This window comes from Lactuca sativa, chromosome 3, assembly GCF_002870075.4.
Source record: "Lactuca sativa cultivar Salinas chromosome 3, Lsat_Salinas_v11, whole genome shotgun sequence".
In the NCBI taxonomy this organism is placed as follows: Eukaryota; Viridiplantae; Streptophyta; class Magnoliopsida; order Asterales; family Asteraceae; genus Lactuca; species Lactuca sativa.
The window spans coordinates 27,129,651-27,135,387 of record NC_056625.2 but is presented as its reverse complement, the minus strand read 5'-3'; the positions used below and the strand labels follow the sequence as shown (position 1 = coordinate 27,135,387).

The 5,737-nt window shown below is 31.5% G+C and overlaps 1 long non-coding RNA gene across 5 annotated transcripts; it reads left to right on the top strand.

Annotated features, from left to right (window-relative positions):
* The first annotated feature begins 320 nt into the window (after positions 1-320).
* Positions 321-4,627, top strand: LOC111884197 (uncharacterized). 5 transcript variants are annotated; one of them, XR_006189725.2, is made up of 9 exons: positions 321-703; positions 795-902; positions 1,019-1,104; positions 1,433-1,486; positions 1,673-2,635; positions 2,712-2,899; positions 3,006-3,089; positions 3,194-3,253; positions 4,112-4,627. It is a non-coding gene; the product is annotated as an uncharacterized LOC111884197 (long non-coding RNA). The 5 variants fall into 5 exon arrangements; XR_006189726.2 differs by lacking the exon at positions 4,112-4,627 and having other exon boundaries at positions 1,676-1,745; positions 2,291-2,635; positions 3,194-3,677; XR_006189724.2 differs by lacking the exon at positions 4,112-4,627 and having other exon boundaries at positions 1,673-1,745; positions 2,291-2,635; positions 3,194-3,677.
* The last annotated feature ends 1,110 nt before the right edge of the window (positions 4,628-5,737 follow it).

Genomic DNA, 5,737 nt, shown 5'->3' with positions numbered 1-5,737 from the left:
TGGTTTTTCTGGATTACATGTGTCAGTCTGTGGAAATTTATCTTGGATATAGTTGCTACGTGTTTGTTAGATGCTCCACCTCTTTTCTGTCCACTAAAATTCTTCCAAAAATCTCTACCCAGAGTATTCACCAACTCATTACTTCATCCTTTACCCAATTGAAAAATGCTACGTGTTTGTCAGATGCTCCACCTCTTTTCTGTCCACTAAAATTCTTCCACAAAGATGCTCCACCTCTTTTCTGTCCACTAAAATTCTTCCAGAAATCTCTACCCAGAGTTTTCACTGTCTCATTGCTTCATCCTTTACCCAATTGAAAAATGAAAATTACTTCACACTCACACATTTAGAACACGTCGGTTGATCTCTTTTGGACCGCAACTCCAATTTCCTTCGATCTCCAGTGTCTACCGATTGAAGCTGCTTATTCAATGCACTGACTATTGTTGTCTCCACCACTCGAAATCTCGATGTTCCTGAAATTTATGTCGATCGTTGCTTCTAGTCCTCTTCTCCAATCTACAGAAGGGTCCTGTTGTAGCTGGGTTCTCGATTCCTCTATGATGATCGCTGGAGAATGCAGTGTCGATTTCTATCGGTTTTCGGTCACCATGACTGGCAGGCATCAGGAGCAAGAGTCGTTGTCAGACTCTTCTGATTTCGACATAATCACTGATTTGTAAAGAAAAGAAGTCGACCAAAGGTCTAATTCTTTTTTATTTTATTAAATTCTATTTAGTATGTTGATTTGGATTGAAAATTAGGTCCTTCCATAAAAAAATTGTGTCTTGCAGTGAAGTTTCAAAGATCGCATGCAAAGTGTTAGATGAAAGTACTCAAATACGTCCACTTGTGTTATTTGGTTCAAGAATAGCCTTAGGAGAAGGACAATGGATTCAATGGTAGTACTTCATTAGTGTCAAGGCTCACTCGATTTGAGCTTCTTCATGCATTGGTTTAATTTCATTAGAATGGTTTTACTTACCAGATTCATCGGTTTCTATTTTCTGTTCATCAGAAGGTAAAGAAATGAAATCGTATGCTGATGATTAGGTCGTCGGAATCCCACAAATAATTTATCCTCTTCAACTTTCATTCATTCAGGTATTACTTAAATCCAGATTATTTTTATGCTTTGGAAAATGATTAAGGTTTTCTTCAATGTTTTTTTTTCAATTTTTATGTGTTTCCCTTCAAAGTGTGTGCTCTAAGTTTTTTATTATTTGGTTTACTTTCCTCTTAAAATCTTATAATATCATTTACAAAATGTATACGAGGTATTTGTCTTTATGCTTCAAAAAGAAATATCCTTTGGTTTATTGCTATTTTTCTCCTGCTTGCTGTTGGAATGCTTAGACAATTTCACTACCTAATTAGAGTTCTTCACTCTTTGCTTGCATTTTGGATTTGCTTTTATTCTTATGTTTCACAGCAACAGGAAGAATGGGCTTTCCCATCTCCATTGAAGAACTTTCCTACTATTAAGGTAAGAGCATCATTTTCTTTTGGGTTCTTATTTCGACTAAGTTTAAATCTTATTTAAAATCCCATATAAATCCATGATTTTTGGGTTGACATTTTTCATTAGATTATCAAATGTGATTGATGACTGTAATAATAGATGGATTTTTTTGGATTGAAATTTAAACCTTCTATGGTTGTTCTTGACCAGAAGACCATGGCTACTTATCAATAGAGCCAGAGGTTTATCCTGAAACAGATCAGCACGCAATCTTACATATCAGGTAATGTAACATGACCCTTATTTGATAACATATTAAATGGTTGTTTTGTCCCAAAAATCAACTCTTATGTGATGTATTTCATCTGGACTTTGACAAGTATTTGGATCAAAGCCAAGTATTTGGATGAAAATCAACTGTTATGTGGTATATTCAAACTAGAAATTGATGATGCAAAAGAAGCATGTATATTATATATATGATTCTTTAGTTTCCATCTATTTTTTAAGATTTGGATTAAGATTGTGTATCAGTATAATGAAATGTAACTTTACCTAAAGTTATGATTGGGTACTTGAACATGTTTCAGATGCTAAAGAGACCAATGAGACCCATGAGCCTTCTTATATGTATATGTTTGCTTCCTTTTGACTATTTTGTTTTGGTACCCTTTGAAGTTTGACCTTCTTTCATCCTGACATGAAAAGTATGATCTTATTATAGTTAATACAAAGAGAATGTAAATTCAAGATTGAACATAGTGATTTTTATTTATTGTTTTTCTTAATGAATTTGTAAGTAATTGGTCAAGTTTTTGTCAATGGAAGTCAAATATGAGATAGATGATGATGAAGATGAAAAGGCATTGGAAGACATTGTGAGAGAACATAGTGGAAGAGATCCCATTGAAATTGAAGGAATCGGTGAGATTAGGATGGTGAGGTTGAATCGAAGGGTGAGATTAGAACAAGAAGGGAAGAATCGAGAGATGAAAATTGGGGAAAATGATGAAATCAAAAAACCCCAAAGTTGAAAACAACCTAAGATTTCCTCCGGGAAGCAATAGAGCGATCTCAAGGGTGTGGCGATGAAAGAGACGAGAAGAAACAAGTTTATTTGGAAGGATTGTATGGTATTGTTGATGGGAGTGTCAAGTTAGATGAGAGAAGACGGTAAGTAAGTTTAGTTTAGCTAAAATTATCGGTTATAAGTTTCATGACTGTATTCATTGATTTGTAAAAACTACAGATTCAGGTGTTTAATGATGTGAATAGTGATCTTAGAATATTCCTTCTAAGCACAAGGTATGGTGGGCTAGGAATTAATTTTTGGTTCTGAATCCTCAAATGGATCTTCAAGCAATGGATAGATGTCATAGAACTGGGCTAACAAAGCATGTTCATGTTTACAAGCTTGCAACTGCACAATCTGTTGAGGTACTTATTTGACTTGATTTTATTAAATTTGGTTTGTTTTTGAAAAATATAATTAAAGATTTGATTGATATGATTATGATATTTTAGTGTCGAATTTTTAAAATAGCTTTTAGTAAGTTGAAGTTGGAGCATGTGGTGATTGGAAAAGGTCAGTTTCAACAAGGAGAAGACAAACACAAAAGTTTTGAAGGTATTATATACATTTAATAAATTATTTTAATTGGATGAATGTTTATTTATTGATAATGATAATGATAGTGGTATAGCAAGAGGTCATGTTGTCGCTTTTTATAGATAATGATGATCTAGAAGGAAAAAGGATATAAACAAATATGCCTCCAGTCTCCAGACGATGTAATCTAACACCTCCTCCTCCCCCTTTTTTCATGCTATTAATGTCAACCGCTTGAGGTGTACATCTTGGCCTCTCTTTTCAGTTTATTGATTGATTTATTTATTTTTTGTGAAAATCTACCGACATAAAACATTGTATTTTTAGAATTAACAGGTATAGCATATAGAGCATTGTAATTTGATTCTTTGTAAAATTACCAAAATTTAACATTACATTTTCTTATAGAAACATGGGATAACTTAGAGCCAATATATGTAAAGCATTGTAAAGTTTGTTGCTATTTCCTGTTTTTTTTTTAATAAAAAGCTATGAAATACCCTCCAACCCCTGAAAATCCAAAACCCGCAACACGGGATTCTTCCCTAGTTATAACCTATTTATCAAAATACATATTATCTAATAATATTAATACTTCCATCACAAAACTTGAACACAAATCATAATCATATGTTCATCACGTTAATATAACCAATAACAACAATGCATTTAATAATATCTATGAATTATTATTATAGTAAAAATTCAACATATTGTTCTTAATATCATAAGATAAATAAATGATAAATGATATATAATTTTTAAAAAAAATTGGTTCATTTTATTTGTAAGCAATATGAACAAAATCCAAAAGGTAAACTTTGAAAAATGAAAAGTAATAGAAACTTGGATATATATATATATATATATATATATATATATATATATATATATATATATATATATATATATATATATATATATACATGATATTGCCATATTTATACATATTTTTAGGCAATATTTAATTACATTTTAATTAACATTTTTGGTTATTTGCATAGATAAATGTAGTTATAAGGTTAAATTATATTTTGCAGCCAAAAGAAAACATTTTGAAGAAAAGGGACTGAAAGCGTTAAAGATGGGAACTTTGAAGGATTAAGGCTTAAAAGATGAAAAAAATCCAGCAAAAACGCGTATTCACGACGTGAGGAGTTATAGCTCACGACGTGATTGTGGACTTTCTAGAAGATAGACATCGCGAAGCAAGAATCTGTGTTGGTTACGGATTATTATTGGACTCACGACGTGAGACACTTATCCTCACGACATGAGTCGGGAAAAATCCAAAACTATATAAATCCTTAATCCCTACGACGTTGAGGAGGTTGGCTGACTTAGAGAGTTTCCAGAAGTCGGAAATCAGAGTTTTTGAAGGCTAGGGAATTGGTTTGAACACCAAGGAAGAAGAAGTTCATAATTAGATTTTTACTTTGGGACTTTAAATATGTTTTTTATTGTAACTTGTTTGTGTTCATTTGTTAGAATGAGTAGCTAAATCTAGGTGCTTCTGTTAGCTAGATGAATCTGGAACTCATAGTTTAATTAAATAGATTTAGACTTTTCTTGTTGGTTAATGTCTTGTGTTTGATTGATTATACCTATTATGCTTAATTTCATAACTAGATTGCTTAAACTTCTTATTATGTGTAGTTAGTGACCATTAATCTGCATGAATTTAAATACCTGGTAATTTAGTGAACATAAGATTATTAGAGCTAAAATCAAACCAATCTTAGTTAAGTAATTGAATTATTGAATTTAGTTTTGCTAGAGAACTCATATTATGAACATAATTGTGTTTGTCAACTTAATCTTACATAGCTCCAATTCTATTTAATAAATTGATCATGTGTTAAAATATGTGTGACCATACATAACTCTACATGAATTAATTGAATATTAGTAAATTTGGAATTGAATTGCTAATAATATCTTAATTGGTAACCAACAGGAATTATCATAATTAATATATAAACCATTGAGGGAAAGTGGATTTAAACTAACAGAAGTGTTTTACTAATTTGATAGTTGTTGATAAATTAAGTTCATCTAAACTTGCAAAATTAGATAAAAACCATTACTTTGCTAAAATCTTATGTTAACTTAATAGTAGTTAGAATAATTAATTAAAACCGTTCCCTATGTTCGACCCCGACTTACTTAGACTACATTACAATGCGACTAGGTACACTGCCTAGGTGCAATTTAGTTGGTCAAGTTAGTTAGGTTATAAATTTAAAATTAGGTATAGATATTTCCACGCATCAAGTTTTTGGTGCCATTGTCGGGGGAACGACTATTTCAGTTGTTAATTTAATTGTTTTAGGTTAATCGATCCTTTTTTGGGTTAAAAACCGCAAAAAGTTAATTTTCTGCAAAAATTAATTTTTCTGATTTTACTGTTCTCACGACCTGAGATTCACCTCTCATGATGTGAGTTTAGTAGTTTTCGGTTTTTATTTATTTTGTTTTTAGTTAGTTTTTTTTATGTATTTTCCAAATCTCATGCTTTTGACACTTTTCTTGAGGAAGTGAAAAAGGAATTATCACGAGAAGATGAGGGATATGACTTAGAAGAAGATTTAAAGGAGCTGAAAAAATAGATGGATGACATCCTTCATGACAAACCAGAACAAGCTGAGCTAGAGATAGAAGATGAG